The sequence below is a fragment of the Capra hircus genome, chromosome 3, assembly GCF_001704415.2.
Source record: "Capra hircus breed San Clemente chromosome 3, ASM170441v1, whole genome shotgun sequence".
NCBI lineage: Eukaryota > Metazoa > Chordata > Mammalia > Artiodactyla > Bovidae > Capra > Capra hircus.
In genome coordinates this window covers 108,028,896-108,044,744 of record NC_030810.1, presented here as the reverse complement: position 1 = coordinate 108,044,744, position 15,849 = coordinate 108,028,896, and the positions used below count along the sequence as shown (strand labels likewise).

At 40.7% G+C, this 15,849-nt stretch overlaps 1 protein-coding gene and 1 non-coding gene across 2 annotated transcripts in view; both read right to left on the bottom strand.

Annotated features, from left to right (window-relative positions):
- LOC102168221 (T-cell surface glycoprotein CD1b-2-like) overlaps nucleotides 1-15,849 on the bottom strand; it is a 64,083-nt gene that overhangs the window by 43,998 nt on the left and 4,236 nt on the right. The window lies entirely within an intron of this gene.
- TRNAW-CCA lies at nucleotides 4,142-4,213 on the bottom strand. The gene has a single exon. It is a non-coding gene; the product is annotated as a tRNA-Trp (tRNA).

Below are 15,849 nucleotides of genomic sequence, written 5' to 3'. Positions count from 1 at the left end.
GTTTGTCAGTTGTTTCATTTGCTATTATTTTTTCCCAATCAGAAGGCTATCTTTTCACCTTGCTTATATTTTCCTTTGTTGTGCAGAAGCTTTTAATTTTAATTAGATCCCATCTGTTTATTTTTGCTTTTATTTCCAGAATTCTGGGAGGTGGATCATAGAGGATCCTGCTGTGGTTTGTATCGGAGAGAGTTTTGCCTATGTTCTCCTCTAGGAGTTTTATGGTTTCTGGTCTTACATTTAGATCTTTAATCCATTTTGAGTTTATTTTCATGTGTGGTGTTAGAAAGTGATCTAGTTTCATTCTTTTCCAAGTGGTTGACCAGTTTTCCCAGCACCACTTGTGCTGGGCATACACACCGAGGAAACCAGAATTGAAAGAGACACATGTACCCCAATGTTCATCGCAGCACTGTTTATAACAGCCAGGACATGGAAACAACCTAGATGCCCATCAGCAGACGAATGGATAAGAAAGCTGTGGTACATATACACAATGGAGTATTACTGAGCTGTTAAAAAGAATACATTTGAATCAGTTCTGATGAGATGGATGAAACTGGAGCTGATTATACAGAGTGAAGTAAGCCAGAAAGAAAAACACCAATACAGTATACTAACACATATATATGAAATTTAGAAAGATGGCAATGATGACCCTGTATGCAAGACAGCAAAAAAGATACAGATGTGTATAGCGGACTTTTGGACTCAGAGGGAGAGGGAGAGGGTGGGATGATTTGGGAGAATGGCATTGAAACATGTATACTATCATGTAAGAATCGAATCGCCAGTCTATGTCCGATGCAGGATACAGCATGCTTGGGGCTGGTGCAAGGGGATGACCCAGAGGGATGTTGTGGGGAGGGAGGTGGGAGGGGGGTTCATGTTTGGGACGGCATGTACACCCGTGGTGGATTCATGTCAATGTATGGCAAAAACAATACAGTATTGTAAAGTAAAATAAAGTAAAAATAAAAATTAAAAAAATAGAAAAGAAATTTAGAATAAAATTAATCTCTAATTAATAAAATACTAACATGCACTTTTACTATTCAACACAATTTCACACTTTAACATCTCATCTTCCAACTTGTTCAAGTTACTTTTCTATCAAGTAATCAGGAGATAGACCTTAGGTGGGCGGGCCACAATAATTCAGAATTTTACGGTTTTCACAATGGAGCCCGTTTGTCATGCTTCACTTACTCACTTCTGTGGTCTGCCTACCAATTTGGACAATACAGCCAACTCTTCCCAACCGTGAAATGCCAGGTTTTTCAACTTCTATTTTCTTCCCAGTGTAATTACAAACCTGCCTTACATTTTTTAAATTAATAATTTATTTTATTGGAAGATAATCACTTTACAATATTGTAATGGTTTTTGCCATACACCAACATGAATCAGCCATGGGGGCACATGGGTCCCCCCATCCTGGACCCCCTTACCACCTCCCCCCACCACCCCATCCCTCTGAGTTGTCCCAGAGCACTAGTTTTGAGTGCCCTGCTTCATGCACCAAACTTGCATCAGTCATCTATTTTAAATATGGCAATATACATGTTTCAGTGCTATTCTCCCAAATCGTCCCACCTTCACCTTCTCCCACAGATTCCAAAAGTCTGTTCTTTACATTGGTGACTCTTTTGGTCCCTTACATAAAGGATTGTCATTATCATCTTTCTAAATTCCATATTATGCATTAATATACAGTATTTTTATTTCTTTTTCTGACTCACTTCATTCTGTATAACAGGCTCCAGCTTCATCCACCTCATTAAAACTGACTCAAATGCATTACTTTTTATAACTGAGTAATATTCCATTGTGTATATGTACCACAATTTCCTTATCATTCATCCGCTGATAGACATCTAAGTTGCTTCCATATCCTAGCTACTGTAAACAGTTCTGCAGTGAACACTGGGGTACATGTGTCCCTTTCATTTCTGGTTTCCTCAGTATGCATGTTCAGCAATAGGACTGCTAGGTCACATGGCAGTTCCATTTCCAGTTTCTTAAGGAATCTCCACACTGCTCTCCATAGTGAATATACCAGTTTACATTCCCACCAACAGTGTAGAGGGCTCCCTTTTCTCCACACCCTCCCCAGCGTTTGTTTCTAAACTTTTTGATGGCAGCCATTCTGACTGCCATGAGATGATACTGGGATGGATTGCCATTTCCTCCTCTGGGGAGAGACACTTTGATGATGGCCATTCTGAATGGAGGGAGATGATACTATATTGTGGTTTTGACTTGCACTTCCCTGAGGCCCACCAGCTCAGTCATCTCCTCATCGCTAAAGTTGCCCTTGGACCAGGGCTTCAGGAAAATGGCAGTGCCTGAGTCACTCTCCCAGCCATGAATCTGCAAGTCATCCAACCAGCCTGAGCCTTGATTTTGAGCCCATGTGCTGTTTACAAAGGTTGAAATCTGCTTGAGATGGAAGGAGGTTGGCCCCTGGAACACTGTAGTGGTGGAAAGATAAGAAGAATGAGGGGGAAATGTGGCATCAGGATAGAATGAAAAAGAACCCAAAGTCTGAACAACAATACAGAGCTTGAAGCAATCCCCTGCCCCCAAAGCTTCTGGCTCCATCTCCAGCCTCCAGAATAGGGGAGAAGGCTGGAGACAGAGCCAAGATCCTTTGTGGTAGATGCGGCATGCTTTTATCCAGAACCCCTGCACCTTTGCTGAGAGCAGCCAGAGTTATTCTTACCATCCTCATTGTCACCACCTGGGAGGATAACTCCAAATAACAGAAGCGGTAGAAGCAGCATTTCACTGGGAATTAGAACTTCTGACTCTCGGAGCTGGTATTTGATCTCTAATTTCAGCATTTTTTTTTTCAGTACTCTAAATTGACTTCCTCTCTTCCCCAACTGACAAATCTTTGACCCACATTGCACATCTCAGAAAAACTGTGCCTCCAACAGCTCTAAACTCCCACTCCACCTCATTTCCACTCTTTGGTCTTCATCTCCTTTATACATACCACCCTGGAAAATCTCCCTTGTGGTGCTGAAGAGTTATTTCACCTTCCCAATCCCTTATTTCCACATCTATTAAAGAAGAGGGTAATACTAAACAATTGCTGAACTTCCAGTCTCTTTTAATCTAGAAGTATCCTTTGGTTGGTCCACCTATCTCATTCTCTCATACAGCAAATATAGCGCTGACAGTGAGGCAGCAGTAACAGAGAGGCAGTGCAGATAGTCTTGGAGAGAATGCCAAATGGATCCGTGTGAGTGGCCACAGTACCCTGGTGCACATTCACAGAGAGACCTCCTCTGAGAATGGAGATGCACAGGAGAAAGGGAGATTCTGAGAACCCCAGCCCCCATTTCAGGGAGTCAGATACTGGAACAGTGAACCTATGCTCTCTATACCATTTTATCCTCATCATTAGTATCTCCTGCTTGGCTAATTCTTGGCGAAAGGTACTGACAGACTCACTAAGACACGAAGATGATGTCCAGGAAGTATAGTATTCAGAACTTGATCTTTACTCCACACTAATACTATAAAGGCTCCTCTGTCAATAAGCCATGGTACCAAAGGGAAAACCTGAGTGGGGAAAAAAAATTATTTCAAAATCTCAATTACTCCAATCAAGAGGATCAGTAAACAAGATCTTCCTTTACTGGTGAAAATTAGACTGAGATGGTAGAGATAAAAAGGTGAAAATTTACCTCCAATTCCCTTAAGTTCCCTACAAAAATAAATACAACAAGTACCTTAAAGTCTACTCCAAAATCAAGGAAGACACACACCTCAGGTCCAGAAGTAATATTTCTGCAAGCCTGAGGACACCAGAGGATGTTCCACTGAAGTACAAGGCACTTGTTCATGTGAGCTGGTATCTAACGGTTGCCTGAGGACAGCTACTGAGCAATCCTATACAGTCTGAGTGGCGGTCACAGTATCTAAAGAGTATCAAAACTACATACACATGGAGTATGGATGTGAGAATTTCTTGACGGACAGAAACGTTAAAGTGAAGTAAGTTAAGTGAAGTCGCTCAGTAGTGTACAACTCTTTGCAACCCCGTGGACTGTAGCCACCAGGCTCCTCCGTCCATGGGATTCTCCAGGCAAAAATACTGGAGTGGGGTGCCATTTCCTTCTCCAGGGGGTTCCCGACCCAGGGATCGAACCTGGGTCTTCCGCATTGGAGGCAGACACTTTAACCTCTGAGCCACAAGGGAAGCCACCAGAGAAAACGTTTAAGCCATGTAAGAAAACTAAAACCAACTTATTTCACAAAAGTAAGTGAAACTCAACCTAGGTTTGTTTCATAAATGGCTCTGACAATCATAAAAGAAACAGAAGTCAACTACCTAAAAATGGCAAGAGAAACTTCTACTCTAGTAACCAATCATTGTAAAAATTAATAACTTCCTCATTTCTACTCTGTAAGTCATTCTGTAATTTCATGCCTCTGAACTTCACATCAATCTTTTAATTTGGAATCTCCCTATTTGTGACTTGTTTTTATATCCACAATAAACTCTTACTAAATATTACTCACTGATTTGGTGCTTGTAATTTTTTCATTTCTGGATTCTGGGCATGTTGATAAACTAAACAAAGGAAACTCAAGCAACTGTGTAGCCTCTGCTATAACTTTTGTTTTTAATGTTGTAATTTATACCATGTGCCAAAAGTTAACTTCTAGATGTCCAATCTGGATTTAGAAAAGGTAGGAGAACCAGAGATCAAATTGTTAACATCTGCTGGAACACAGATAAAGGAAAGGAACACACACACACACACACACACACAAAAAAGAGCATTAAAACTACATACACATGGAGTATGGATGTGAGAATTTCCTTCTGCATCATTGAGGGTTTCCCTTATAGCTCAGCTGGTATAGAATCCACCTGCAATGCAGGAGACCTGGGTTCGATCCCTGGGTTGGGAGGATCACCCGGAGAAGGCAAAAGCTACCCTCTCCAGTGTTTTGGCCTATATAGTCCATGGGGTGGCAAAGGGTCGGACACGGCTGAGCGACTTTCACTTTCTGCTTCATTGACTATGCTAAAGCCTTTGACTGTGTGGATCACAATTTTTTGAAAATTCTTCAAGAGATGGTTTGAGAAACCTGTATGCAGGTCGAGAAGCAACAGTTATAAAAAGGACATAGAACAACAAACTGGTGAAAACTGGGAAAGGAGTACATCAAGCCTGTATGTTTTCAACCTGATTATTTAGCTTCTATGCAAAGTACATCATACAAAAAGCCAGGCTGGATGAAGCACAAGTTGTAATCAAGATTGTCAGGAGAAATATCAATAACCTAAGATGTGCAGATGACACTACCCTTATGGAAAAAGCAAAGTACAACTAAAGAGTCTCTTGATAAATTTGAAATAGGAGAGAGAAAAGGCTGGCTTAAAACTCTATATTCAGGGGAGGTCCTAAGATGGCGGAGGAATAGGGTGGGGAGACCACTTTCTCCCCCTCAAATTCATCAAAAGAACATTTCAACGCTGAGTAAACTTCACAAAACAACTTCTTAATGCTGACAGAGGACATCAGGCACCCAGAAAAGCAGATCATTGTCTTCAAAAACAGGTAGGAAAAAATATAAAACACGTGAAAAGAGACAAAAGAGGTAGGGAGGGAGCTCCGTCCCGGGAAGGCAGTCTTAAAAAGAGAGAAGTTTCCAAACACCAGGAAACACTCTCACTGCCGAGTCTGTGGCGAGCCTTGGAAGCACAGAGGGCAACATAACAGGGAGGAAAAATAAATAAATAATTAAAAGCAACAGATCACGAGCCCAACAGTAACTCCCCCAGCGGAGAAGCAGGGCAGATGCCTGCATCCGCCACTAGCAAGTGGGGGCTGGGCAGGGAGGTGCGGGCGCTTATTAACAATTGGGCCGGAATGCCCCAAGCGTAACCAGAGCAAACTAACTTGGGCTAGCAAACCAGACTGTGGGATAGCTACCACGTGAAAAGCTCTAACATAAGACACCGCCAGGACCACGCACAGAACAAAGGATGGAACAGAATTAGCCGTCTGCAGACCATCCCCCTCTGGTGACAGGCAGCCAGAGCATGAAGGGCCAGAAGGGGGCAATCGCAGCCCCAGAGAGACATTAGCAAACTGCAGTCAAGCTTCTTTGCTAACTAAGACTTCTTGGGGCTCTGGACAGTCACCATCCGCCTGAGAAGGGGCGCCAGTTGTACACCCAGAAAACTGAGCAGCAGGACGGGAAAGGCGATAAGTCACAGCGACTGCGCTCGCCAAACACCCGAGCTGCTCAGACCTGGGAAGGGCACAAAACGCAGGCCCAACCGAGTCTGCGCCTCTGAGGACAACCTGAGTGCCTGAGCCTGAGCAGCTGAGACTGGGGAGGTGCATGCAGCCCAGGGCCAGCCTCAGATGGTTCCGGTGGAGCAACCTAGAGCCTGAGCGGAGTGCGCCACGAGCGGGGACAGGCCCAGAGTGGCTGAGACACCTGGAGCACACGTCAGTGTTATTTGTCTGCAGCATCCCTCCCTTCCCACAGCCTGACTGAACAAGTGAGCCTAAAAAAACAAACAAACAAACAAACAAAGTGTCCACCACCACCCCCTTATGTCGGGCTTGAAAACAGACACTGAAGAGACCAGCAAACAGAGGAAGCTAAAACAGAGGGAACTGCCTTGGAAGTGACAGGTGCAATAGATTAAAACCCTGTCGTTAGTACTGACTACAAAGGAAGGGGCCTATAGATCTTGAGAAATATAAGCTGGTTGAAGGAACTATCCGAAAATGAACTGACCCCACTGCCCACAACAACACCAGAGAAAGTCCCAGATATACCTTTACTATTTTTATGATCATTCTTTTTTTGTTGATATTTGTTTTTTCTTTTCTTTTTCTTTTCTTTTATTTTAACATTTTTTAACTTTCAAGTTCTCTATTTCTCCTTTAATTTTTATTTTTATAACCTACAATTACTTTTCAAAAAAAAAGACCCTATTTCTAAAGCAAACACCATATATATGTAGTGTGTGTGTGTGTGTGTGTAGTTGTTGTGGTGGTTTTTTTCTTTTTAATAATTCTTGTGACTTTGGGTTTTTTTTTCTTTTTCCTTTTCTTTCTTCTTCTTTTCTTTAATATTGTATTTTTGAAAATCCAACCTCTACTCTTGGTATTTGTTATCAATTTTGTACCTTTAAAACCCAATCTTCAGTGCCCATTTTTACTTGAGAGCGAGATTACTGGCTTGACCACTTTCTCCTCCTTTGGACTCTCCTTTTTCTCAACCAGGTTGTCTCTGTCTCCTCCCTCCCCCTTCTCTTCTCTACCCAACTCTGTGAATCTCTGTGTGTTCCAGACAGTGGAGAACACTTAGGAAACTGGCTACTGACTGGATCTGTGTCTCTCCTTTTCATTTCCCTCTTTTATCCTCCTCACCACCTCTGTCTCCGTCCTCCCTCTTATCTTCTCGATATAATTCCGTGAACATCTCTGAGTGGTCCAGACAGTGGAGTGCACATAAGGAAGTGATTACTGGCTAGCTTGCTCATTCCTCTTCTGACCCCACCTCATCTCACTCCAGTCACCTGTAACTACCCCTTCCCTCTTCTCTTCTCCATGTAACTCAGGGAACCTCTCTGGGTGTCCCTAAATGTGGAGAAACTTTTCATCTCTAACCTAGATGTTTTATCATTGGTGCTGTGTAGATGGAGAAATCTTGAGGCTACTGTAAAAATAAAACTGAAAACCAGAAACAGAAGGCTTAAGTTCAAATCCTGAGAACATCAGAGAACTCCTGACTCCAGGGAACATTAATCGATAGGAGTTTATCAAACGCCTCCATACCTACACTGAAACCAAGCACCACCCAAGGGCCAACAAGTTCCAGAGCAAGACATACCATGCAAATTCTCCAGCAACACAGGAACACACCCCTCAGCTTCAATATACAGGCAGCTCAAAGTTGCTGCAAAACCATTGACATCTCATAACTCATTCCTAGACACTTCATTGCACTCCAGAGAGAAGAAAGCCAGCTCCAGCCACCAGAACTCCGACACAAGCTTCCCTAACCAAGAAACCTTGACAAGCCACTGATACAACCCCACCCACAGTGAGGAAACTCCATAATAAAGAGAACTCCGCAAACTGCCAGAATACAGAAAGGCCACCCCAAACGCAGCAATATAACCAAGATAAAGAGACAGATAATACCCAGCAGGTAAAGGAACATGATAAATGCCTACCAAACCAAACAAAAGAGGAAGACATAGGGAATCTACCAGACAAAGAATTCCAAATGATGATAGTGAAAATGATCCAAAATCTTGAAATCAAAATGGAATCACAGATAAATAGCCTGGAGTCAAGGATTGAGAAGATGCAAGAAAGGTTTAACAAGGACCCAGAAGAAATAAAAAAGAGTCAATATATAATGAATAATGCAATAAATGAGGTCAGAAACACTCTGGAGACAACAAACAGTAGAAAAACGGAGGCAGAAGTTAGGATTAGTGAAATAGAAGATAGAATGGTAGAAATAAATGAATCAGAGAGGAAAAAAGAAAAATGAATTAAAAGAAATGAGGACAATCTCAGAGACCTCCAAAACAATATGAAACACTCCAACATTCGAATAATAGGAGTTCCAGAAGAAGAAGACAAAAATAAAGACCATGAGAAAATACTTGGGGAGATAATAGTTGAAAACTTCCCTAAAATGGGGAAGGAAATAATTACCCAAATCCAAGAAACCCAGAGAGTCCCAAACAGGATAAACCCAAGGCAAAACACGCCAAGACACATATTAATCAAATTAACAAAGATCAAACATTAAGAACAAATATTAAAAGCAGCAAGGGAAAAACAACAAATAATACACAAGGGGATTCCCATAAGGATAACAGCTGATCTTTCAATAGAAAGTCTTCAGGCCAGGAGGGAATGGAAAGACATACTTAAAGTGATGAAAGAAAATAAGCTATAGCCCAGATTACTGTACCCAGCAAGGATCTCATTCAAATATGAAGGAGAAATCAAAAGCTTTACAGACCAGCAAAAGCTGAGAGAATTCAGCACCACCAAACCAGCTCTCCAACAAATGCTAAAGGATCTTCTCTAGACAGGAAACAAAAAAAGGGTGTATAAACCCGGACCCAAAACAATAAAGTAAATGGCAACGGGATCATACTTATCAATAATGAACTTAAACATAAATGGGTTGAATGCCCCAACCAAAAGGCAAAGACTGGCTGAATGGATAGAAAAACAAACCCCTATATATGTTGTCTACAAGAGACTCACCTCAAAACAAGGGACACATACAGACTGAAAGTGAAGGGCTGGAAAAAGATATTCCACGCAAATAGAGACCAAAAGAAAGCAGGAGTAGCTATACCCATATCAGATAAAATAGACTTTAAAACAAAGGCTGTGAAAAGAGATGAAGAAGGCCCTTACATAATGATCAAAGGATCAATCCAAGAAGAAGATATAACAATTATAAATATATATGCACCCAACATAGGAGCACCACAATATGTAAGACAAATGCTAACAAGTATGAAAGGGGAAATTAACAACAACACAATAATAGTGGGAGACTTCAATACCCCACTCACACCGATGGACAGATCAACTAAACAGAAAATTAACAAAGAAACACAAACTTTAAATGATACAATAGACCAGTTAGACCTAATAAATATCTATAGGACATTTCATCCTAAAACAATAAATTTCACCTCTTTCTCGAGTTCTCACAGAACCTTCTCCAGGATACATCACATCCTGGGCCATAAATCTAACCTTGATAAATTCAAAAAAACTGAAATCATTCCAAGCATCTTTTCTGACCATAATGCAGTAAGATTAGATCTCAATTATAGGAGAAAAACTATTACAAATTCCAACATATGGAGGCTGAACAACATGCTTCTGAATAACCAAAAAATCACAGAAGAAATCAAAGTATGCATAGAAACAAATGAAAATGAAAACACAACAACCCAAAACCTGTGGGACACTATAAAAGTAGTGCTAAGGGAAAGTTCACAACAATACAGCATACATCAAGTAACAAGAAAAAGTAAATAAATAACCTAACTCTACACCTAAAGCAACTAGAAAAGGAAGAAATAGAGAACCCCAGAGTTAGTAGAAGGAAAGAAATCTTAAAAATTAGGGCAGAAATAAATGCAAAAGAAACAAGAGACCATAGCAAAAATCAAAAAAGCCAAAAGCTGGTTCTTTGAAAGAATAAATAAAATTGACAAATGATTACCAGAATCATCAAGAAACAAAGGGAGAAAAATCAAATCAATAAAATTACGAATGAAAATGGAGAGCTCACAAAAGACAACACAGAAATACAAAGGATCATAAGAAACTACTATCAGCAATTATATCCCAATAAAATGGACAACATGGAAGAAATGGATAAATTCTTAGAAAAGTATAACTTTCCAAAACTGAACCAGGAAGAAATAGAAAATCTTAAGAGACCCATCGCAAGCATGGAACTTGAAACTGTAATCAGAAATCTTCCAGCAAATGAAAGCCCAGGTCCAGACGGCTTCAAAACTGAATTCTACCAAAAATTTAGAGAAGAGCTAACACCTAGGTTCAGTTCAGTTCAGTCACTCAGTCGTGTCCAACTCTTTGCGACCCCATGAATTGCAGCACGCCAGGCCTCCCTGTCCATCACCAACTCCCAGAGTTCACTCAGACTCGCGTCCATCGAGCCAGTGATGCCATCCAGCCATCTCATCCTCTGTCGTCCCTTTCTCCTCCTGCCCCCAATCCCGCCCAGCATCAAAGTCTTTTCCAATGAGTCCACTCTTCTCATAAGGTGGCCAAGTACTGGAGTTTCAGCTTTAGCATCATTCCTTCCAAAGAAATCCCAGGGCTGATCTCCTTCAGAATGGATTGGTTGGATCTCCTTGCAGTCCAAGGGACTCTCAAGAGTCTTCTCCAAAACCACAGTTCAAAAGCATAAATTCTTCAGCACTCAGCCTTCTTCACAGTCCAACTCTCACATCCATATGCGACTACTGGACAACCATAGCCTTGACTAGACGGACCTTAGTCGGCAAAGTAATGTCTCTGCTTTTGAATATGCTATCTAGGTTGATCATAACTTTTCTTCCAAGGAGTAAGCATCTTTTTATTTCATGGCTGCAATCATCATCGGCAGTGATTTTCGAGCCCCAAAAAATAAAGTCTGACACTGTTTCCACTGTTTCTCCAACTATTTCCCATGAAGTGATGAGACCGGATGCCATGATCTTTGTTTTCTAAATGTTGAGCTTTAAGTCAACTTTTTTACTCTCCTCTTTTACTTTCATCAACAGGCTTTTTAATTCCTCTTCACTTTCTGCCATAAGGGTGGTGTCATCTGCATATCTGAGGTTGTTGAGATTTCTCCCAGCAATCTTGATTCCAGCTTGTGATTCTTCCAGTACAGCATTTTTCATGATGTACTCTGCATATAAGTTAAATAAGCAGGGTGACAATATACAGCCTTGACGTACTCCTCTTCCTGTTTGGAACCAGTCTGTTGTTCCATGTCCAGTTCTAACTGTGGCTTCTTGGCCTGCATAAAGATTTCTCAAGAGGCAGGTTGGGTGGTCTGGAATTCCCATCTCTTTCAGAATTTTCCACAGTTTATTGTGATCCACACAGTCAAAGGCTTTGGCATAGTCAATAAAGCAGAAATAGATGTTTTTCTGAAACTCTCTTGCTTTTTCCATGATCCAGCAGATGTTGGCAATTTGATCTCTGGTTCCTCTGCCTTTTCTAAAACCAGCTTGAACTTCAGGAAGTTCACGGTTCACCTATTGCTGAAGCCTGGCTTGGAGAATTTTGAGCTAACACTTATCCTACTCAAATTCTTCCAGAAAACTGCAGAGGAAGGTAAACTTCCAAACTCATTCTATGAGGTCACCATAACCTTAATACCAAAACCTGACAAAGATGCCACACACAAAAAAAGAAATCTACAGGCCAATATCACTGATGAACATAGATGCAAAAATCCTTAACAAAATTCTAGCAATCAGAATCCAACAAGACATTAAAAAGATCATACACCATGACCAAGGGGGCTTTATCCCAGGGATGCAAGGATTCTTCAATATCCTCAATTCAATGTAATTCACCACGTTACTAAATTGAAAAATAAAAGGCATATGATTATCTAAATAGATGCAGAGAAAGCCTTTGACAAAATTCAACATCCATTTATGATAAAAAAAAAACTCTCCAGAAAGTAGGAATAGACAGAACATACCTCAAAATAATAAAGGCTATATATGACAAAACCACAGCAAACATTAGCCTCAATGGTGAAAAATTGAAAGCATTTCCCCTAAAGTCAGGAACAAGACAAGGGTGCTCATTTTCACCGCTACTACTCAACATAGTTCTGGAAGGTCTGTCCACAGCAATCAGGGCAAAAAAGAAATAAAAGGAATCCAAATTGGAAAAGAAGAATTAAAACTCTCACTGCAGATGACATGATCCTCCACATAGAAAATCCTAAAGTCTCCATCAGAAAATTCCTAGCGCTAATCAATGAATATAGTAAAGTTGCAGGATATAAAATCAACACACAGATATCTCTTGCATTCCTATACACTAATAATAGGAAAGTAGAAACAGAAATTAAGGAAACAATTCCATTCACCATTGCAACGAAAAGAATAAAATACTTAGGAACACATCTACCTAAAGAAACTAGAGACCTATATATAGAAAACTATAAAATGCTGAAGAAGGAAATCAAAGAGGATACTAATAGATGGAGAAATACACCATGTTCACGGATCGGAAGAATCAATATAGTGAAAATGAGTATACTACCCAAAGCAATCTATAGATTCAATGAAATCCTGAACAAGCTACCAGCGGTATTTTTCACAGAGGTAGAACAAATAATTTCACAATTTGCATGGAAATACAAAAAACCTTGAATAGCCAAAGCAATCTTGAGAAAGAAGAATGAAACTGGAGGAATCAACCTGCCTGACTTCAGGCTCTACCACAAAGCCACAGTCATCAAGACAGTATGGTACTGACACACAGACAGAAATATAGATCAATGGAACAAAATAGAAAGCCCAGAGATAAATCCATGCACCTATGGACAACTTATCTTTGACAAAGGAGGCAAGAATATACAATGGATTAAAGACAATCTTTTTAACAACTGGTGCTGGGAAAACTGGTCAACCACTTGTAAAAGAATGAAACTAGAACACTTTCTAACACCATGCACAAAAATAAACTCAAAATGGATTAAAGATTTAAATGCAAGACCAGAAACTATAAAACTCCTAGAGGAAAACATAGGCAAAACACTCTCCGACACAAATCACAGCAGGATTCTCTATGAGCCACCTCCCAGAATATTGGAAATAAAAGCAAAAATAAACAAATGGGATCTAATTAAAATTAAAAGCTTCTGCACAATAAAGGAAAATATAAGCAAGGTGAAAAGATAGCCTTCTGAATGGGAGAAAATAATAGCAAATGAAACAACTGACAAACAACTAATCTCAAAAATATGCAAGCAACTCCTGCAGCTTAATTCCAGAAAAATAAATGACCCAACAAAAAATGGGCCAAAGAACTAAACAGACATCTCTCCAAAGAAGACATACAAGTGGCTAACAAACACATGAAAAGATGCTCACATCACTCATTATCAGAGAAATGCAAATCAAAACCACAATGAGGTATTCACACCAGTCAGAATGGCTGTGATCCAAAAGTCTACAAGCAATAAATGCTGGAGACAGTGTGGAGAAAAGGAAACCCTCTTACACTGTTGGTGGGAATGAAAACTAGTACAGCCACTATGGAGAACAGTGAGGAGATTCCTTTAAAAACTGGAAATTGAACTGCCTTATGACCCAGCAATCTGACTGCTGGCATACACACGGAGGAAACCAGAATTGAAAGAGACACGTGTACCCCAGTGTTCCTCGCAGCACTGTTTATAATAGCCAGGACATGGAAGCAACCCAGATGTCCATCAGCAGATGAATGGATAAGAAAGCCGTGGTACATATACACAATGGAGTATTACTCAGCCATTAAAAAATAATACATTTGAATCAGCTCTAATGAGGTGGATGAAACTGGAGCCAATTATACAGAGTGAAGTAAGCCAGAAAGAAAAACACCAATACAGTATACTAACACATATATATGGAATTTAGAATGATGGAATGATAACCCTGTATGTGAGACAGCAAAAGAGACACAGATGTAAAAACAGACTTTTGGACTCTGTGGGAGAGGGAGAGGGTGGGATGATTTGGGAGAATGGCATTGAAACATGTATACTATCCTATAAGAAACAAATCGCCAGTCTAGGTTCAATACAGGATACAGGATGCTTGGGGCTGGTGCACTGGGATGACCCAGAGAGATGATATGGGGAGGGTGGTGGGATGCGGGTTCAGGGTTGGGAACTCATGTGCTCCTGTGGCAGATTCATGTCGATGTGTGGCAAAACCAATACAGTATTGTAAAGTTAAAAATAAATAAATTTAAAAGTAATTTTTAAAAAATCAATATTCAGAAAACTATGATCATGGAAGCTGGTCCCATCACTTGACAGCAAATAGATTGGAAAAATGGAAACAGTGACAGATTTCATTTTCTTGGGCTCCAAAATCACTGTCGACGATGACTGCAGGCACAGTATTGAGACACTTGCCCTTGGAAGAAAAGCAATGACAAACCTAGACAGCATATTGAAAAGAAGAGGCATCACCTTGACAACAAAGGTCTGTATTGTCTAAGTCATGGTTTTTCAAGTAGTCACATACAGTTGTGAGATTTGGACCATGAAGAAAGCTGAGTGCCTAAGAACTGATGCTTTCAAACTGTGGTGCTGAAGAAGACTCTTGAGAGTCCCTTGGACAGCAAAGAGATCAAACCAGTGTATCCTAAAGGAAACCAACCTTGAATATTCATTGGAAGGATGGATGCTGAAGCTGAAGCTGAAGCTCTTATGCTTCAGCCACTTGATGTGAATGAAGAGTCGACTCATTGGAAAAGACCCTGATGCTGGGAAAGACTGAGAGCAAGAGGAGAAAGGGGCAACACAGGATGAGATGATTGGATAGCATCACTGATTAAATGGACATGAGTGTGAGCAAACTCCAGATTTGTGATGAACAGAGAAGCCTGGCGTGCTGCAGTCCATGAGGTCACAAAGAGTCAGACAGGACTGAGAGACTGAACAACAACGACAATGTACGGATGTAAGAGTTGGACTGTTCAGAAGGTTGAGTGACAAAGAATTGATGTTTTCTAACTGAAGGGCTGAATAAGACTCTTGAGAGTTCCTTGGACTGCAAGGAGATCAAACCAGTCAGTCCTAAAGGAAGTCAACCCTGAATATTTATTGGATAGACTGATGATGAAGCTGAAGCTCCAGCACTTTGGCCACCTGATGGAAGGAGCTGATGAATTGGAAGAGACTCTGATGCTGGGAAAGATGGAAGGCAAAAGGAGAAGGGAGTGGCAGAGGATGAGATGATTAGATAGCTCCACTGATTCAATGGACATGAATTTGAGCAATCTCCAGGCGACCGAGAAGGACACTGAAGCCTGGCATGCTGCAGTCCGTGGAGTCCCAAAGATTCAACACAACTTAGCTATTAAACAACAACATCAAATCCTAGCCATTGTTTCTCTTGAGACTCAAACTGTCCCAATTATGATATGGGAGTTTTTTCAACCTAGGCACTTATGAATCCTTTTGTCATACATTTATCATTGAGCTTCTGTTTACTTTCTGATATGGCAAAGGTGTTCCAGACTCTTGGAGAAACTTCCTGCTCCAAACTAGAAA